Source organism: Sminthopsis crassicaudata, chromosome 1 (genome assembly GCF_048593235.1).
Source record: "Sminthopsis crassicaudata isolate SCR6 chromosome 1, ASM4859323v1, whole genome shotgun sequence".
In the NCBI taxonomy this organism is placed as follows: domain Eukaryota; kingdom Metazoa; phylum Chordata; class Mammalia; order Dasyuromorphia; family Dasyuridae; genus Sminthopsis; species Sminthopsis crassicaudata.
This window is the reverse complement of record NC_133617.1, coordinates 372,438,881-372,460,462: the sequence shown is the minus strand read 5'-3', so window position 1 is coordinate 372,460,462 and position 21,582 is coordinate 372,438,881. Positions and strand designations below refer to the sequence as shown.

Below are 21,582 nucleotides of genomic sequence, written 5' to 3'. Positions count from 1 at the left end.
TTCTGATAACTGTGTAGATTTAACTTTCATCTTCTGCTATATCCTTTTCTTATCTAATCTTCACTCTTTGGAGGGAAGAGGAGTAGTGAATCATAAATACATATACATTATGTATATAAACTATCTGATCATGTCTTATGCTGTATTTGCCTCCAGCCTGATCTCCAACTTTCATTGGAGAGGTGTCCTTCACTCACTGATGAACATTCTAGATATACTGTTCATATTCCAGTGATTCTGAATACTTGTAGACCAACTTTCAAATCCTATTGCCCAGCCCCCATCATCTAATTCTTTATTCCCATCCTCAACCTTCCCACCTTAATATTATCTAACCTATTTACTGTATTCTGTGCATTATTTTTTCCATAGGCAACATATTTCCTTTCCTCCCTAATTGTTTAATTTTTTTCTACCATTCTATTTATCTACCAGCTGTTACTGAAATGGGGATTCTCTCAGGTGGCACAGTCTCCCTGGCTATCCTTTCTATTACTATCTGCACCTTTACTCATTTTCCTTTCAGGCTGAGTTAGGGAACTTGAAATACTCTCTGTCCCCCACGGATGTTTCTAATTTCTTGCCTACCTCCATCAATCAGTTACCTCTTTTCCTCTGAGAGTCATACTATGCATATTTACAATTAAATCCCAGTTTACTCTTTTCCTTAATGAGTTCAGTACCTGGTTCACAATTTTTCTCTTTCCTAAATACTGACCGTATACTAGGAGACTTCAACATACATACTGACTCTCCCTCAAATTCTTTAGCTACTTAGCTTACTTCCCATGAGCTGCTTTGAGCTGGAAGGGTCATAGAGCTATCCCTAGTTCACTTGGGGTTTATGCCAGGAGGGGAGGTGAGAGGTCGGAAAAAAGGTAGTAGAGCATCTGATTGTGTATTGTGTGTCCCAATCAGTCCCAGCCTGCAGGCTGGAGGGCAGCCTAGAGGAAACATTTTAGGAGCAGATTAAAAGCGGGGTGTTATCCAGGGTTAAGAAGGTGACATTTAGGTATGGGGCCTTTTGCAGAAAATGCATCAAGTCCCATCTGTGGGCCGCCTTTATGAATGCCCCCATTGCCCACAGAGCTCCCCAACTGAAGGTAGTTAAGGAGTTAATTGCTGGCAGGGGTATAGAATGCCAATCAAAGAAAAGTAGCTGCTATGGGAAAAACAGGAGAGAAAATGCTAGGATCAAAAAGTTCTTGCCTTTAGTAAAAGTGTTAAGTAGCCTAGAGTCATTCTAGGGTGTCATTTGAGAATCACCACTGAATAAACCGCCCTTTCTTTTTGATTTCCAGGAAAGCTAAATTCTCCTGGGGTAGAGTCGGGGAGCAGGGTAGTGAGATTGAGGTGAAGGACCCAGAGAGTCAGGTCAGGTAGGAGGTTTAATGGCTATCCCAGGGTTAATTGTTGAGGCCTCTTCAATCAAAAAAGCCTTTTCAATCAAAAGCAGCCACTGCTCTAAGGCAGGATGGCAAACCCAGCAAAGTACACAGCTGCTGTGAGTCAGGGTCTGGAGGATGGGCATGCCTGCCGGCCAGGGCTGCAGATCAAGATAAGAATGCAGTTAAGCTTCTTCAAGTCTTTGAACTGTAACTAAAAGTTTGTGCTTTAAAAAAAAAAAAATTCCTTTGAAAGTCGGAGAAAGAGTTGGGTCTCACCATAAAATCACCAAACTGGCTTAGGCAGAGGGGAGATCTCAAGACAGCTCCTGAGCACCCCTCCCCCCTACTATCCCCACTCTATGGGGGAGGGGTGGGAGAGACCAGAGGTCCAGAGTGAGAGTGAAGAAGCCCCACCCAGGGGCCATCAGGTGTTCAGCTGGTGGAGCAAGGGAGAACTTGACCAAGCCCCAAATTTCTGCCAGAGGGCAGGACATTGGGGGGATAGCTCGATTCCTGTACCTAGCAGCCACCAGGTGTTCGCTGGAAAGGTAGTCCCTCCAATGTTCCTCCTGCTCGAACTCAGGACAGGAACTGGGGAGTCTCCTTGGATAGTTTCCATGACACCTAGATCAGGAAAGTCTGGGGTTCCCAGCCTCAGTCTGGGAGGGATTTGCATTAAAGAGATACCTCTGCTCTGAGTGTTTTATCCAGGAGGCAGAAGTTGCCCCGAGGAGAAGAAAAAAAAAGCTGGAAGTCTCAGGTTTTAGTTCAGGTGAGAGAGATAGAGTTAAAGAGCCAACAGTTTGTAACAGCAGAGTGGGAGAAACTTGAGGGCTCAAAATTGGACCTCTGAAAAAGTTGGGTGGGGCCCCAGAATAAAGGTACTCTAGGAGTGTCTCCACCAGCCCATTCACCTGAAGGCAGAGGTCAAAATCAATTCCAGGATTTGAGAGAAAAAAGGCACTTTAGGAGTGCATAGAGATGCAAAGGCTTCTTTGTCTTTAGAGGTCTGCTGGGTGGAGGGAGTCTGAGTCCTTTTCTGCTATTCTAAACATAATTTTAAGCTTTTAAATTTTGGGGTTTTTCTCAAGCAGTATGTCTCTGCTTTTTTAAGAGACAAACTTTAGTTTAGTAAAGTTAAATTGATGAGAACTAGATAAGGAGTACCTAAATGAAATTAGGTTTAATTGAGGTCGTGGCAGGTTTGGGGTATAGGAAGTCAAATGGAGCTCCCCTGCAACCTCTTTGGATTTGTGCAAGGATACAGAGTTAAAAGAGGTTTATTATGGGGTTTGGAAGTAAGGTTAAAAGGTGTTAGGTAAAGAGAGGAGGACACCAGAGCCAGGGTTGGTTCCAATGGACAGAAATCCTTTGACGCGGCAGGCATAAGGCTGCCCTGTTTGGGATCTCTGCAAAGAGAGGACTTCAGCTTGGCTCTTTTATAATAGGGGACTGGCTGCAAGCTAAAGGGGCTTGTGGATGAATTCCCAGATTGGCTCTGTGCTGGGTTTCAGCCAGGGTTAGAATTTGAATAGAATTCAATGGGTTTCTGGACTGAACCAGATAACAAAGATGAAAACTTTGTATTTAGGGTGGAGTCCCCTCCCTGAGGCAGAGTCCAAGGAGATTGTAAGAGTTTTGGGGTTTCCTCATCAGAATCTTTTGGGATAGAGGAAATAAACTGTCCCATTCTTGCCACAGGCCCCAGGTCCCAAGCTTTCCCAGTGCTATAATATTTTCATTCTCTATAGGCATCCCTAACAGAGAGAAAGATGTGACAAAAGCTCTCCTCAGTAAGAGGACTATTTGTCAACCCACAGAAGTTGTCTGTTCGAGTCCCCAAAAGACAACCTTGCACAGGTGCAAGGCCCCAGACAGCTCAACTATGCCCTGGGGAGTTTGAGCTGTTCTCCCCTTCCTTCCCCCCAGCTATAGAAAGGGTGGGGTGATGTACTTACCTCATTCAGAAAAAAAACCTGTGAATGGGCCACCAAATGGGAAGTCAGCCTTCATTAGAAAGACTGAATTCCTTGGTTTCTGCCTCATTTTTTCTAGGAAAAAAAAAGTTAGTGTTCTTGATTCTACAGCTCCTCATCCTTCTCTAGAGAAGGAGAAGGACAAAATGCTCCCTGAGCAAGAATTGTCTGACGATTCAAAGTTTGAGTGTCTTAGCTATAGAATAGGCAACAAAAAGAAAGACTTTATTTTTTTTTTTTACCTTATCCAGATTTTGGGGTTCTGTTCGGTCAGAGAACCAAATGGTGAAGTAAAAGAAGTTTATTATTGGCATTGGGAAGTCAGCCTTTGCTATGCATGAATAGAAAGACTGGATTCCTTGTTGGCAAGGTCCTGACACAGAAGTAAAGTTTCTAGAAAAGAAATCCCAACAGAGAGGTATAAAGTCTCGTTAAGGAATAGGTGAGGAAGATAAAGAGAAGGTAATGCTGAAAGAGAATATAATTTCAGCGGGCAGAGGATTGCTGCTATGCCAGGAAAAGAGATTCCTTGGCATAACATGGCATGGCATGTTAGGTCCTCTGCAAGGACTTAGCCCCAAGTTGGCTCATTTTATGGCTAGAAGCTGGAGCAGCTCTTAATGAGGGCTGGGTGCAGTCTGGGCTAGAATCAGACTAGAAAATCTTGGAATTGAATGAGTGTCCCTGGGCTGATCTTCACCTCAATAGGGAGCTTAATCAGTAGTGAGTGTTGTCAGTGAGGTGGTGCCCATCTCTCAGGATAACAGAATGAAGCTGTTTGTCCTGTTTCCCTTGGGTGAGGTCTTTTACAGAGGTCAGAATTCAAGGAGACTTTCTCCTTGAAGGAGTTTCAGAGAGTTTTGGGGTTCCCCCTTCAGTTTCAGGCTCCCCTCATCACTTCCTGTATCCCACTGAAGTCATACACAAAGATGATCACACACTCGATCATGCTATCACTCACAAATGTATCAGCTCTATGTTCTCCTCTCCCTTTTCCCTTATAAAATTCTACTCTTCATTGGCACCTTAGCTTCTAATACTGAAGAGGTCGAAGTAGATAGCCCAAGACATAAATGATTAACAGAATCTTACATCCTCAAGAGAAATTCCTTTCTTATACAAACTTCAAAGGATTTACAAACCTCCTGAGGAACTTCTTTCTTATGCAAACTTCTCTATATCTGAAGGAAGCAGAAGAATCCTTTGCAAATACAAACTCTTTTATGATCCTGTTTGTGTATAAAATGAACCTCCAAAATTCTATTCCTTGCACTAGGCTTCCTACTTAGAAACCTTTGCTCTCTGACTCTGTGAGGCATCCCTTTTCTTTTTTTTTTAATATCTTTTTTTTTTTTTTTTTTGGGGGGGGGGAGGCTGGGGTTAAGTGACTTGCCCAGGGTCACACAGCTAGGAAGTGTTAAGTATCTGAGACCAAATTTGAACTCAGGGCCTCCAGAATTCAGGGCTGGTGCTCTATCCATTGCGCCACCTAGCTGAGGCGTCGCTTTTCTAATCAATAAAGATTTTTATTTTATCACAGCATTGAGTAAGCAAATTCATTCACTATGAATCCGGCCTTGGTACTTTGGAGGGAGTAGGAGAAATAGAGAGACAGCCAACCAGAAAAGAACCACTGACCCATCTTTGCCCAGAGTTTACCACCCTCTTCATTCGCCCTCTTCAATACCTTGAGCCCCTTCAATTCTCTCCCAAGCCACCTTCCCTTGTACTAGGTACTCTCTCTTTTCCCCATCTTGGTGATCCATTTTAACTATATCCTGTCCTCTGTTAAGTTAGTAGCCATCTTATCATATCAGTAATTATGCTCAGCTAAGACAGTTTTAGATTGTTTCCATCATTCACCTTCTTTACTGAACAAAGATAGAGGAAATAATGTTGCTGTTTTGATTGTCACCTACAAATTTATGATATACAACAAAAGTCCTAAACCTACATATTTTAATAAATAAATTTAAAAAGAATGATAATACTGAGAACCAAGGCATTCAGAGATTTCAAGTCATGCTTTTAGTTGATCCAAAAATTGCATCAACGAAGCTTTCCAAGTTTGTTTAGAGCAAACATTACTCATAAATGTCACCCATATATTCCATACACTTCTTTTCTTTTCTTTTTTCCCCCTGAGGCTGGGGTTAAGTGACTTGCCCAGGGTGACACAGCTAGGAAGTGTTAAGTGTCTGAGATTATATTGAACTCGGGTCCTCCTGACTTCAGGGCTGATCACCTAGCTGCCCCCATACACTTACTTTCTTCCCAATAAAAGACCTTTGATAAACATCTAAAATATTTAGGTATCATAGTTGAGATGAAACTGGAAGAAACACTGGTATCATTTTTAGCAAACTTCTCAAATGTTATGAGTGTTGCAAGTTGATCCAACCAACCAAAATAAAAATCAGAATGGCGCAGCATCTATCAGCGGAGAGAATGGGAGGAGGGGAACCCTAGGAGATTTGAGGAGGATGAAAAGGTTAGGAAGAATATAGTATTGCATAGGTACAGGAGGGCAAACGGGTGGCACGTTAAACAAAAGCTATCTGAATATAAAGTGACGAATGTCTATTGCACAGCAAATAAACTGAGAATCATTTCTAAGTTTCACTGGTGGTCTTTGATTAAAAGTTGTCTCACTCACATTCTAGCTTCCGACCCTGAAATGGTTGTCTCCACAGTTACCAATGAAAAACCCAAGAGACGGACTTTTTGAGTAATTAATAATCAACGTAACTAAGTGACTGTGGTTCACTGGCGGAGCTGAGATCCCAAATCACGTTCTCCCAATCCAGGGGACTTTTTTTTTGCTCTCTTTTTATAGAGGAGGAAACAGGTAGAAGAGCGTGCCCTGTGGAATTTTAAAATATTTAAAAATGGCTAGCATCGATTTTTATCCACCCCGCTCCCACAACATGTGTGGTTCATCTGCATATTAAGCCCATCACCCATCCGTCACTCAGGGGCTAGCTTTCCTCGTCATTTGGGTGACATTGAATCTAGATCTCGTTCCCTCCAGATTCAGAACTTCCACTTCCTGAAGATTTGGTTAGGAAATTCACTTGGCCTTTGTGGGTTCCGTTTTCTTCCATTGTAAAGTGAGAAACGGGTCCAGTTTGGCTTTTGAGGGCTCTTGCTGGGGGGGGTGCGGAGGGAGGGAGGGAGTAAGCTCCTACGCCTCCAGCTCGTTGTGGTTTCTAGGCATTCGTAACAGGGAAATCGGCAAACTACAAATGGGGTTTCATTTACAGCTTTGTTGATTGTGCAGACTTAAGAATGGGATGGAGACAAGGTTAATAGTGCAGATGAAACGGAAAAGTGAAAAGGAAGGCACCCGCCAAGAACCGGATGATTAACATCAACCGGCACGCAGCTGTTCGTTCCTAGTCATCTGTGGTCCTGGGATCCTATGACAGGTGCCACGCACACGTGGCTACCTTCCCAAGCGGACTCCATTTCCCAGCATCCTCCAGGGCACAGAGAGCGGAGCTCGGCGCTTCGCCCACGTGACACCCCAAGCCCCGCCTACCAAAGCCTCTCCGGCAGTTTGTCCGCGTCGTCACCTCCCTCCGCTCGGCCCGCCCCCTTCCCCACGGAGAAACCGAGACCTTAGGAGAGAGGGACAGGACGGGTGGACGCAGGCAGGCGGGCGGGCTGCGAGAGGGAGCCGGGCTACGTGGAAAGATGGAGGACTGAGCAGGCGCGCGCCTCCTCGGGCCGGCGGTGGCGTCGGCGGCCTCTAACTCAACTACCCTTCTCAGCCCGCGGTGCGGCTGGCGGGACGCACCCGAGTCAGGTGAGGAGGGAACACGGCGGTGGCGGCGGAGCCTGCGGGATCCGGGACCTGTCACCCCGCCAGCGGGGCGCGGGGGGGAGGGGGAAGAAGCGGGCAGGGCTGAGCCCGAGTCCCGAGGAGGCAGATGTGGAAGGAGGGTGGCCCGGAGGAGGCGGATGGAGGGGGAGGGTGCCGAGGAGACAGAGACGGATGGAGGAAGTCCGCGAGGAGGCAGATGTGGAGGGATGATAGAAGCGGGACTGGATGGGCTGAAAGGACTGACGTTGGCTCCCGGGGTCGTGGACTGAGGAGAGCTGTAAGGAAAAGGGAGAGGGACTGAATTAGTGCTGAAGGGACCTGGGTGCATTGGGCGGTTTGAAGACTGCTTGGGATGAGTCGTCAGACGGGGGAGCGGGAGAGCGAAGGAGGAGAGTAGGTGGGGGGCTGCTGCTCTGAAATGAGTGGGAAAGGCAGTGACAGGAGTTTATAAAGTAGGAGAGAGAGGGGCGGAGCTCAGAAGGGTGATTGAAGGGTGATAGAAGAGCGTTCCGAGGTGCGGGAGAATCCCAACTATGAGAGGTGTGGGGGTTATTTGGAGAAAGGAGGGACAGCTTTTGGAATTGAGGGGAGCTCAGGATGGAGATGGAGAAAGTAACGGATATGCCTCGTATTCAGTAGAGGATGCAGTGGTTACGGGGGTATGGGCACGGAATTGAGGGAAACTAAACCAGTAATATTAAAGTGCCGCGGGGGCTTGTAAAATTGTCGAGGCTACGGCGGCTGATCTGGATGCAGAGAATCCATCTGATTGGTCCGGGACAACCTTGGAGAACAGAAAATAAGTTGTTAGCAATATTAAAAATAGATTTGCATAGAATGTGCAATCCATTGAGTATTAGATGAGGAGATGGTATAAATTCTCCAGAGGAAAATATTTCATCTCATGATTTCCCAGTCTTTCCAGTTGGTCCCGCTAACCTTATTGTTCCATTTTGTTTACATCTGTAAGAGGAGGGCAAGAACTTCGCTCCCGTTAGTAGTCCTAGGTGTGAAGGAAAAGCCCTGGAGAGAAAGAGACCTGGCGCATTGCTACCTTAAACGTTGGTTGTTTCTCTCTCTATTAGATGATAATGAACAGCAGGCTACTTGTATACGTTGTTTAATGTCCTTTCCTCCACAGTTGGGTCTAGAGAGAAGTATTGTAGATGATTTCTTTCAGTCCTGTTTTGTAATGGTGTCATCTTTTCATGTGAGTAGGAATGGGATCGCCAAAGCCAGTAAAGGTAGTTTTATTTTGTGAAACATTTTATAAGAAAGGATGAGATTTACACATTTTGAATGTATATAGCGTTGCTATGTGCGCATTCTTGAAATTACGATAGTGTGATTCCTGTCGTTTGGGCTGCCACATGTCTTTGTGGCAGAATGTTTGGCGCGGGTAGCCTGGCTCCTCTGTGGAACATGGCGACCACTTAGGAGATATGATAGCCTCCATACTAGAGATGAGACAGGAGGGATAAGATAAGTTGTGTAAAGTAGGGTGATGGAGATAAGAGACATCCACAGCAAGTTTTTCAGTTCTCCTTAGCTGACCTGAGTTAGCCTAATTGAGGATTTCATTGATCCTGAAAAGCCAAGTAGAAAAATGGGCATCAGCTTCTTTGCTTTTTTGGCAGGGAGAGAATTCACTGACTCCCAAAGGTGAAAAGATCTTAACAACTCATTTTCAAGATGAAGTAACTGACTCTCAGAGAGGTGAAGAGACGGGCCAAAGTCTAATAAGTGGCAGAATTAGGAACTAAATTCCTTCCTACGTAAATGTTAACACTAAATTTACTCTAAACTATGATTTCCAGAATATAGCCCTCATAGTTTACCTCTTCTCTTTTAAGATAAATAAAACTCAGTGCTACCTTCCCGATCTCTACTTTCTTGTACTGCCTATCTTGTACCCAACTATTTTGTTTGTATTTATTCACCTGATATCTATTCTGTATTCTTAGTGCTTGTACTGCGTTGCTTAGTGTAGTGTCTGACACATAGCAGAACTTTAATAAATGGAAAAAAAGAAAAAGAAAAGAGCCTTAAAAAGTCATTCAGCTCAGTGCTTTGCTTCCTGATAGGACTGTATTTTCTAGTTCACAGGTCTGTCTTCCTCTTAAAAATCTCCAGGAATTTAGTTCCATGGTTTCAGTAGTCAATTTCAATGTTCATCTTCTTACCAGAAAGCTTCTTTTCCCCTTCAGTTTTGTCTGAATGTTTGTTGCTAGTAATTCTTCCTTTATCCAATATCCTTCACCTCGATTCTTTCCACTTTGTTCTTCTTGCAGTGCAGGTGAGGTGTCATCACCAGTCTCTTTCTCCTCTAGTCCATCATAAGTAGAGCTATCAGATTAATCTTTCCAAAACATTGGTTTCATTACATGACTCTCTTGAGACCAATGGAGACTTCTGAGCCAAGAAAAGTTTCAAAATTCCAATGTGGCTTTCAAGGATCCTTATGATCCAGCCTCTCCCCATCTATCTTTCTTTCTTAATTGATTCTCAATATGAATTTTCTATATGAGTCAGATACTTATCATAGACCTTTCAAGCCATTATCCTCATTTGGTAATTGAAGATTTTGCTCATGTTGTTCCTTTTCTTTTTTAAAGCAGAGCTGTAAGTATAAATTCTGGCACCTTAGTAGGAATGGATTGATTGAGGGAAGAAGCTTTAGGAAGAGATCTTGGGGAGTTGCCAAAAGGGCACTGCTATAGGAAAGAGCAGGGCAAATGGGATCAGGGAAAGAACTCTCAGAGAGTTCTGGAAGACCTTTGGCTCCTCCATCTCCAGTATATACTAGCCTTTATTTTCATTGTGATAATATTTGGAATTTTTGTAAGCCATTTATGGTAGGGAAGTGGTGATCTTGCACTCAGTCTTACCTCCACCAGCTAATACTGTTACCCTCTTCCCCAAAAGGAAGTGGAAGGGGAAGAGGCTACAGACAGGAGAGAAGGGCAGAGATGACTATCATCCTTGATCCTTGCACTAATCACAAGGCTATTGAGGCAATGATGTGTTTTAATCTTTGTTGGGGGTAGTGGCGAAGTTGATGTGAATGCCAGAAATGAAAGTAGGGGACTGGTAGAAGGCCACCAGGCTTGGAAACCACATGAAAATTGCCTGGAGAAGAATTGTGTTCTTCTAAATTTTGACACTCAGGGACAGTGCTCTGGTTGTCTTGTCTTAGGTCAGTCTTCCTTGCCTAGAGGTGGGGTACTACTGTGGATAAAGTGCTAGGTCTGTGAACAAGAAGAATGAATTCAGATCCAGCCTCAGATACTTCCTATTTGTGTGATCCTGGGCAAGTCAGTTAACCTTTATTTCCTCTCAATTTCCTCAGCTGTATAATGGGGATAATAAAGCAACTACCTCCCAGGATTGTTGTGAAAATAAAATGAGATGTTTTTAAAATACTTAGTCCAGTCTGGCACATAAAGCAGGCACTTAATAAAATGTTTATTACCTCCCCTCCTTTTCTTCTCTCTCTGTGTTATTCTTACCCCTTCAAAAACCTATCCATTATTTCAAAAAGCTTTAGTCTTACTTTTTTCCATAAAGCCATCAGATTGCTTCAGACCATAGTGAACAACTCACCCTCTGAACTTATTGCTGGTATATAATTTTTGACCTTTATTTGTATAGAATGTCTCAAAAGCCTTGGTGAAATTTTAAGCATTACTTATTAGGATTTATTTAACTAATTTATATTTATTTATAAATAATGTGAATGATTCATAAGCTTATTTAAGCTTTAATAAATAAAGTTTAAAATTTCACTAAGACTTTTGGAATGTTGCTTTTTTTTTTTTTTTACAGCTTTTCATGGTTTTAATGTATGTGTTTTATATTTCCTTTATCTCTTTTCCCCTCCTGCTCAATACTATATATATACATAGGTGGCAGTAAACAATTTTTTTGCAGAATGAATATATGAAACTCAGTATCATGGTTGGTCCCTTAAATCCTTCCTGGACCTTTCCGACCTCTTTTCCCCCCCAATCCCAAAGACTTTTTCTGTTGAATCATGCCTATCTCTCATCCTAAAAAACAAACAACCAAAAAACGCCATTGCATGAATTGCTATATTATATCGTTCTATTTTTAAAAAATATTTAATTTATCAGGGTCATCTTGAATTTGATTCTTGTCTCCTAAAATGTTAATAATTATTCCCAATTTTGTGCCACTTAGATACTTGAAGGTATGGTCAATTTCATCCTCTAGGTAAAAGAAGAAAATATCTGTGTGTGTGTGTGTGTGTGTGTGTGTGTGTGTGTGTGGTGGCACTTCTTGATATGTATATCTGATTTGACTTTGAAGAATATTAGTCATCACTCTGTGGATATGATTTTTTATTTTTTTTTTTTTTTACTTGTCCGATTTGTGAGATCCAGCTTATGCGCCATTCATTTGTAGATTATAAATGTCTTATTAGACAAAAGAAAAAATCTTACTATATTTTTGTATATACATGTTTACAAATTGGATTATTTTAGTACCTTTACAATTGTCTTAAAGTTGATATGTAACTTCATAAATTATGCTCATTCCCCTTTAAAAATGATGAAAAATTTAAACTTTTTTGGTAGGCCACTTTTGAATTTTGAATTGTTATTAGAGTCATCTCTAGGATATAGTGAATCCGACTAATCACTTTAGATGCTGAATAATGAAGGGTTTTCCTCAGCTTTCGGTAGTTGGTCCATGACTCAAGGAAGTAATGGATGAGGAAAATAAGTCATATTCTTAAATATGTTCATTCTGTGAACCTACTGGCATCATCACACAGGCAAATGGAGATGGGATTGTCTTTCCCAACTTGCATGTAAATACCTCTAACCATCCTTTTGGGACTTATTTATTATTTTATGGATGTCCTTGATCATTTAAATTTCATTTCACTTGGAGAAAAATGTTAATAAGGGATATGGAAGGGAGAATTGCCAACAATGTGATTAGTGTAGGAAATATGCTTGATGCAATGATATTCTATATTAACAATGTATTTTTTCTTATGTATCTTTTTTTTTTTTCCTTATATGTCTTTGATGGAATGGAATTCAACAATTATGTGCCCTTCAAATTTTAAAAAATACTTCCAGTTTTAAGACTTTAAAAAAATCTTGGATAAGTTATTAAGTAAATTGTGGAGATCACTAAGCTACAATTATATTCATTTATTAGGTAATAATAATAATAGCTAGTATTTGTATAGTGTTTTCAGGTTTGCAAAGAGCTTCACAAACAATTTAGATACTTTTTCAATTTAATTAACAGAATTTAATGAGTATTAAATATAAAATGTTTAAGTTCTAATGAGGGATAAAAAAAGGCTAATTCTTATTCTCTACTCTTTTGGAGCTTATAACCTAATTGGAGAAAAAAGACATAAGTATAAAATTATGTAAAAATAAGGCAAATATGTAAAAATAAGACAATAATACTATCGCTATACTAAGTTTAACTGTTAGGCAAAAAGCGCTATAGGAGTTAAGAAGAAGAGATCCTAATAGACTAGAACAATCAGGAAAGGCTTTGTGATGGAGATAGGACTGAAATTGGCCCTTAAATGAGAGGAAGAATATTTGTAAATAAAATATTTTTAAAATAAAAAAAACACCTCTTATTAGCAAAAACAAGTATTTAAAGAAAAATGAAAAGAAATCATACCTAGAAAAAGAAATCTCTAACCTCTAAAACACTTAACGGTTGTTAAAAATATGTATTAACAGAAGTAGTTCGTTTGATTTTGACTTTTTACCACTTCCTTTTCCTTAATATTGTTTCTTTCTTCCCTTAGCTTCCATACTTTAATTTCCTGGTTCTTCATTTGTCCTTTTGACTACTTTTATTTTTTCCTTAAAATGTTTTTTGAAGTTTTTTTCCCTTGTTATTTTATTTCTTTCACTTCTACTGGTTGATTCTTCCTATATGACTGAATTAAAACATTTTATTAGAGACCATATCTAGACAGTATGTAGATATCTATTTATCTATCTAGATAGATATATGCAGATCTGTATATAGATATAGTGCTTGATCCTGATAGTCCTCTGCTTTTACAAGTTGCTCAGTTTGATTTCATTTTAGTGCTCTTTTGTATTGTTGTACTATTTTTTTTAGGCTCCTTTACTATAGTATTGTCAATCTCCTGCCCCTTAACTATGGTGTTCTCCCAAAGCTTTTTCTATAGTCTTTCTCCTATGTTGATCTATCTCATATCTGTTCTGTCAATCAACAATCAAGCACTGAGGAGACAGCATGTGAATAACCACGAACATACAAGGTGCACAAATATATACAAAGTGAGAAGACTTTAAGAAGTGGGAGGAAAGGGATTTGGGAAAGACCTCTTCCTGAAGATAAGACTTGAATTAATCTAGAAGGAGTCCAGAGAAGCCAGTACACAGAGAAAGAAGGAAGATCATCTCAAGGACTTGGGACATGTGCATTGAAAAGGCCCAGAGTCTTAAGGTGGAATACCATGTGTTGGGAAGAGCAAGTAGGCCACTGTCACTGTGTCTTTCAGGATGGGACTGTGAGAATATGAGAAGACTAGAAAGGTAGGAAAGTACCAAGTTGTAAAGGGCTTTAAATGTCAAACACAGACAGAAAATTTTATATTGCTCCTAGAAGTAATATTGGAGTTAGAGAGAGAGGAAAGAAGAGAGAGAGAGAGAGAGAGAGAGAGAGAGAGAGAGAGTGTGTGTGTGTGTGTGTGTGTGTGTGTGTGTGTGTGTGTGTGTGTGTGTAGGAGTATGACCATAGCTTTGAAAAATTCTTTTCTGAATATTTTCTGAATAATGGAGTGGAGAATGGATTATAATATGGAAAGACTTGAGGCAGGGAGACTAAACAGTAGGCTATTGCAGTAATCTAGGTATGAAGTGAGGAAGGCCTGCAGCAAAGTGGTGGCTATGTAAGTGGAGGAAAGGGCATATATAAGGGGAATTTTAGAAAATAGAAACAATAAGGTTTGATAATAGATTGCGTCTGTAGGGTAAGTGTGACTGAGAAATAAAGGATTTCAATGGAGTTATGTATCTGTGTGTCTGAGAAGGTAGTGGAGACCATAATAGTATTAGAAGAAATGGGAAGAGGAGAAGATTGGGGGAAAAGCAATTCTGCTTTTGGTATGTGAGTTTGAGCTGCTCATGGATCTTTCTAGTTTAAGAAGTACAAAAAGCTAATTAATAGATAATTCCAGTTTGGAGCTCAGAAGAGAAATTAGAACCTCTCTAGGCATGGAAATCCCAAATCTCTCAATGTCCAGTTTTAGTTTCTACCCCAAAATTCAGTTCTGTGTCATCAACTGTCTGTTATGTGTCTATTTCTGGTTATCCTAGTGCCATTTTCCTTCCAAATGTTTAAGCTGATTATCTTTCCTTATAAACCAAACTCTTGTGAAGATTTCCCTAAGTCTCTTACTGGCACCATTTTCTGTTATGGTCACTTAGATTTGAAATCTCCCTGTCATCGCTGTACTTGAAGTTGGAAGAGTAGTCTGGGTTTGAATCCTTCCTCTAGGACTGTTATTTGTGTGCCTCTAAGAGAAACTTCCCTGAGCCCCAGATTCCTTATCTCTGAAATAGGAGTAATAATGCTGACAATTGTGCTCTACATGATTGAGGGCCAATAATTTAATGTAGTTAAAGTGCTTTTTAAACTTTAAGCATCAGCTTTGTTGTTTTCATTATCATCCTTATCAAGGCTTTCTCATCTCCTATAAATAATCGGTGATCAATTCTTATTAGTTTTGCCTCCACAGCATTCCTCATATCCATCACTTTCTTTCCATCTTTGCCATTATGCTTATGCAGTTCCTCATCTGCCCTCATCTGGGACTGTTACAATAGCCTTGTGCTTGGTGTCTCTGTCTCAAGTCTTTCCCCTTTTCAATCTATTCTATATATAATTCATGCAAGACAAATAGTCTGATTATATCATTTGTGTTAGTGTCATAGATGCATCAATGTACCAGTGCCTAGGATAATCCTGGTAAATAGTAGGTATTTAATAAATGCTGCTGATTATGTCATTCTCAGCTTTTCACTTTTCTTCAACCCTTCCTCTCTTCAGTATCCAGTCACTTGCCAAGTCTTGTCAATCTTAACTGCAGGACATCTCTCATGTAAACCCCTTCTCCCTGTTCAGAGTTCCACTATTCTAACATAGGCCGTTATCACTTCTTGCTTCTATTATGATAGATCCCTGATTGATCTCTCTGCTGTCTGTCTCTTTTCAATTCACTCTCCACATCACAATTATCTTTTTAAAGCATGATTTATGACCATATCATTCTCCAACTTGAGAAATGTTAGTGCCTCTTTATTGCCTGCAGGATAAGGTATGGACTCCTTAGCTTAATATTTATTTAAAGCCCAACATAGTCTGTCTGTCCTACAGTCTCCTTTTCTAGATTAATTTTTCTTTACTTCTATTTATGCCTTCTCTGTGGTATCCAAACAGCTAAATTGCTAAACTTTGCGTTTGCCACAGAGGTCGTTGAGGCCTAGAATTCACTTCTACATTAGAATTTTTAGCTTCCTTCATAGCTCAACTCAGCTAAATCCTACTAATGAGAACCTTTTCCAAATAAGTTTAGCTGTGAAGGTACATTTTAGAATTTGTTTTATACCACTCTATTCTTCAGTAAGTTATAAATTAATTGAGGCCTTCTTTCTATCTTTACTATTTAGCACAGTGTCCTGCATTGTAGACACTTAATAAATGCTGATTGAATTGAATAACAGTCCCTATTTAAGCATCTTGGATAAAATAAATTCTTCAGATTGTCACAAATTGTGCCTTGATTTTTCATTAGTTTTCTTAATGTTCTTTGTGTTCTATTAAATTGTCTACTAGGTACCTTTTAGGGTCTACATTCCATTTCTGTCTTCATTTTTGCACAAAATATCCTATGCATCCTCCTCTCTTGTGCCTTAAAGAATGTCTCAGTCTTATCTAGTTGTTACTTTAGTTTTCCTTCTCAGATTACTTTAATTTTATTTATCTTATGTACATGAGATGTAGGCAGCTAGGTGTCCCAGTAATTAAGAGTGCCAGATTTGAATTTAGGAAGACTTCCCAAGTTGAAATCTGGATAGCATTGTGATTTGGTCAAGTTACTTCATTATTTTTGTCTCAATTTTTTCATCTGTAAAAGTAAGCCAGAGAAGGAAATTATAAACCACTCCATTATCTCTATTAAGAAAACCCCAAATGGGGTCATGAAGAATTGGATAAGACTAAACAACAGTGACATTATGAGATACCAGCCTGTGGCATATCAGCTCTGTGGGGGCAAGGACATTTTTAGGGATTGTATTTGTGCTTATATCCTCAATGTCTAACATAAACTCTTAAGTATAGTAGGCATGGGATAGAAGTTTGGAAAACTGCACTGAAATGCTTCCTTGGAATAGGAAGGATTAGGATAGGAATAGAGGGAATCAAGGGATGAGGCACTGTGTAAGTAAAGGTAAGAGGGGAAATGAATCTGGTGTATTTGGGTGATCATAAATAGTAGTTGTTGATATTGAGTCATTTCAGTCATGTCCAACTCTGTGGCCCCATTTAGAGTTTTCTTGGCAGAGATACTGGAGGGCTTTTCCATTTCCTTTTCCAGTTCATTTTAGATGGGAAAACTGAGACAAACAGGGTTTAGTGACTTGCCCAGGTTCACATCTAGTAAGTATCTGAGGCCAGGTTTGAACTTAAGTTTGACTCCAGGACTGGCACTCTATTTATTGCAACACTTGGTGGCCTTTGTAGTAAGTAGACCACTTGTTTAGATTGAAGCTGTTGGAGGATGATTGTAGGAGGTAGATTGGAAAGGTAAAATTGTGATAGGATTTGAATAAAGAAATGGTAAAGAGACATTGAAGGTTTTGAAGAGTAGGAGGAAATTTGGAAGAGAGGATTTTAGAAAGATCAACTATATAGTATGAGAGATTAGAGGCCAGAAATGTTATTAGAAGAAGTTACTGTAATCCAGACATGTGACAAGAGATTAGAGTAGGATAGTACTAGTGGGAATTAAAAAACAAGTGGCTTCAAGAGACAGTTTGTGGAATGAATCCCTTCATTGGATTTGATGATTGATTTTGGGAAGGAAATGTTTTGTTGTTTGGGAGAAAAGATTATGTGTTTTAGAGGTATTGATTTTGAAGTGAGGAAACAATTCAGTAGCAGGTTGAAGTCATTTATGACTAGATTTGGGGACAGATTAGGACTGGAGATATAGTTCTTTAAGTCAAATAGTAGAAATTGTTGAAGACATGAGAGTAGAGATTTTTGGAAGACCAAGTTTTTATTGATTTTATCCTGCCTTTTATTTCATTTTGACTCTTTAGTAAGATGATGTGATAGGGAGGCGTCTTTATAAATTCACTTGTGAGCAATAAAATAAAGTTCAGGAAAATGAAAATTAAAATGTATTTCAATCTTAGGCTTTCAAGGTAGGTTCTGTAGTTATCTCTGCGGTTTGCTAAGTGGTTAGAAATGCTTAGAAGATGCTAATATATGAAGAAAAATGTTAGTAGCTAAGTCAAATTTTACAAAGACAAGAGTGAAATGTCTTTCTTTACATACAAATCAATTTCTCTGCTGGAGAAGATATTCAAGTTAAGTACTTTGATGACAGTAGCCTGCAAAAGTGGAATTAACATTTCTGTTTTAGCATTTAAAAAGCCCCACATTTCCTTAAAGGATTTTTTTGAAAGTTGAGAGAACTTGTCAGTTTGATATAGGCATATGATGAAGTAAACTCCTTTTTGACACATTATTTTTGGATTAGTTTTAATCCAGCTTAAGTTGAACCCTATAGAAAAAGGAATGGATCAATAAAAAATCACTCCTTGTTAATATTGTTAGACTTTAAGTGAAGAGATAATAATAATTTTTCTAATATGTGGAAATAGTAGATATAGCTTTGGAGACTTCATTTTTTAATCCATTTTATATTTTTGATCTACCTTATGTTGCTTATTCAATGACAGTTTCAGAGTGGTGCTGAATTGAACAGTTATTTCTATTCCCCATTTCCTTTGTGGTTTATTGTAGTAGTTGACTTAAAAGTTTGACTTGGACAGTCTGTCTTGTTTTTTGGTGCTGCTATCCTTGAAGCATCGTGGTTATTCCAGAGGAGAAAAAAATGAGAAAGAAAACAAAATGCAAGCCAACAACAGAAAGATTGAAAATGCTATGTTGTGATCCATATTTAGTTCCCACAGTTCTCTCTCTGGGTGCAAATGGCTCTCTTCATCACAAGATCATTGGAACTGATCTGAATCATCTCATTGTTGAAGAGAGCCATGTCCATCAGAATTAATCATCGTTTGTTGTTGCCATGTGCAATGATCTTCTGGTTCTGCTTATTTTACTTAGGGTCAGTTCATGTAAGTCTCTCCAGGACACTCTGAAATCAATGGATCTCATATATATATATATATATATATATATATATATATATATATATATATATATATATATATATATTATAACTTTTTATTGACAGAACATATGCCTGGGCAATTTTTTTACAACATTATCCCTTGCACTCGCATCTGTTCCGACTTTTCCCTTCCTTCTCTCCACCCCCTCCCCCAGATGGCAGGCAGTCTTATACATGTTAAATATGTTTTAGTATATCCTAGATACAATATATGTGTGCAGAACCATACAGTTCTCTTGTTGCACAGGAAGAATTAGATTCAGAAGGTAAAAATAACCTGAGAAGAAAAACAGTTCAGACTCATTTCCCAGTGTTCCTTCTCTGGGTATAGCTGATTCTGTCTATCATTGAATGGATCATATTTTCAAAGAAATAATATTTGAGGATTATGATATTAGTGAATATCTGCTCAGTGAATCTACCTCTTCTTAATTTTTTAGTCTTAAACATCAATTCCCTTCATATACTCTATGATCCACCCTCACTGGTTTTTGTGCTTATTGCATCCTCAACTCCTCTCTCATCCTATATATCCAATCAGTAACTTGATTTTTTTCTTTTTCTTTCTTTTTTTCTGAGGCAGTTGAAGTTAAGTGACTTGCTCAGGACACAGTTAGTAAAGCCATTCTCTTACTAGATAATTAATTTAAGTATCTGAGGCCTGATTTAAATTCAGGTCCTCTTAACTCCAGGGCTGGCTCTCTATCTAGTTGCCCCTTAATTTTTTTTTTCATTTTTCTTTCCTGTAATTCTCTAATTTATTGCTCTTCTTTCCATCTATCTTAGTACAAGTCCTTATCTCTTTTCACCTGTACTTTCACCATAGTCTTTTTTTTTTTTTAATTAAGTTTTTATTGTTGTCTTCTGTTTCTTACTTTGTTACAGTTATCCCACGTATCTCTCCCAGTGAGCCATCCCATAAAATCACTAGTGTTTTTTTGGAGGAGAAAAAAATAATCACAACAGATTGATACATTGAAAAAGTCTGAAAATATGTGCAGTCGATAACAACTATGTACACTATGAAGGAGTGGGTTGTGAGACATGTCCTCTCATTTTTAAATTTGCATCTGGCTTGCTTCATATATATATATATATATGTATATATACATATACATATACACACATACATATATATATTTATTATTTTTATTATTATTTTTGTATTCACTTTTGATTTTTTTGGTGTGTAGTGTTCTTTCAGTTTACATTGTTGGAGTTAGTATGTATATTGCTTTCTTTGCTCTGCTTGTTTCACTGTATATCAGTTTATATAGATTTTCCCATGCTTCTTTGTATTTATAATACTTAACTTTGCTTAAATAGAATATTCTTTTACATTAAGGTCCCACAATTTGTTTTATCTATTCCACCATTGAGGGGCATCTACTTTATTTCCAATTCTTTGCTATAATACAAAATAGTGTTATAAATATTTTGGTATATATGGGGACTTTGTTCTTATTCTTGGCCCATGGAGACATTTTAGTCACTTTATTTGCGTAATTCCAAATTATTTTCTAAAATGATTATGCCATTTCATAGCTTCGCTAACAAATGTATTGATTTTTTTATTATAGCCTTTTATTTACAAGATATATGCATGGGCAATTTTTCAGCAAAACCTTCTGTTCCAACTTTTCCCCTTCTTCCCCACACCACTTCCCCCAGATGGCAGGTAGACCAGTATATTAATGTATAACTAACAATGTATTATAAAGTTTATTTTTGTAATCTGTAAATTTATATAATATATACAGTAGTACATGTATATAATTTATAAATAAATGTATACTTACCTGGAAGTGAATGCTCCAAAAAGAGCACATGATTTAGATAGTAAGAATAATATTGTAAGGGGCATTTAGAAGACATTACCTGTCAGATATATTGAAAGAAGTGTTCATGATCAGATGGGATAAAAAGAGTTATGAAAGAAAAAAATGGATAATTTTTATTACATAAAGTTTTTCTGTAGTTTGTTTTGTACAAATAAAATTGGTAAACTGGGGAAAAGTTGTTTTTTGTTGTTTGTTTTTTGTTTTGGCAGTATCTCATTTTTCTTTTCTTTTCTTTTTTTTTCTTTATTATAGCCTTTTATTTTTCAAAACATATGTGGACAATTATTCAATATTAGCCCTTGCAAAACTTTGTGTTCCCCCTAACCCCTAACTAGCAAGTAGTCCAATATAAAACAATTAATTTTTCAAATATTTAGAAGGACCTGAGACAAATTGCAGAAAATTAAGAACCATTCCTCAACTAATAAATTATTGAGCAATATGAACAGTTTTCATAGGAAGAAATCAAAGTTATCAAGAGATATATGAAAAAAAATGCTCACTCATTAATAGTTAATGAAATGCAAATTAAAACAATTGTAAGGTAACATTAGATTGGTCAAGAAGGCATACTGGAGGAATATGCAAAAATAAATATATTAACATATTGTAGGTAGAGTTGTGAAATAGTTCATTCAACCATTCAAGAGAAGAGTTTGGCACTATGCCCACAAAGCTTAAAAAAAACTGCATATTCTCCTAAATTAATCCTATTTGCCATTCCTTACTGCACAATAATATTACATTATATTCATATGCCAGTTTGTTCATCATTCACTGGATAATAAGCCTACTTTGTTTCCAGTTTCCACAAAAACTATTGTTATGAGTATTTTGCTAATGACTTTTGTTTTTTGCCTTTGACCTTCTTGTAGTATGTGATCAGTAATGGAATCATTCAGTCATCTAATACTGCTTGTATTAGGACCTTGTCACACTTGTGTTTTCAACCTTTGTTTCCTTTCTTTGCTTTTTCCATCTTTTGTACAAATCTTTAAAAAAATTTTTCTAATTTTGAATGAAGTTCCAATTGAAGAAAAGGTTTTGAATACCATTAGGCTACTTTCATGTGGTAAAGCGCACTGGG

At 38.5% G+C, this 21,582-nt stretch overlaps 1 protein-coding gene across 3 annotated transcripts in view; it reads left to right on the top strand.

Annotated features, from left to right (window-relative positions):
• Window positions 1-6,840: 6,840 nt before the first annotated feature.
• Window positions 6,841-21,582, top strand: part of DYM (dymeclin) — a 540,520-nt gene continuing 525,778 nt past the window's right edge. For 2 of the 3 annotated variants that reach the window (XM_074279349.1, XM_074279351.1), the window contains exon 1: window positions 6,841-7,172. The gene's annotated coding sequence lies outside the window, so the exon portion shown is untranslated. The remainder of the gene's footprint in view (window positions 7,173-21,582) is intronic. The other variant, XM_074279350.1, reaches the window with a different exon arrangement.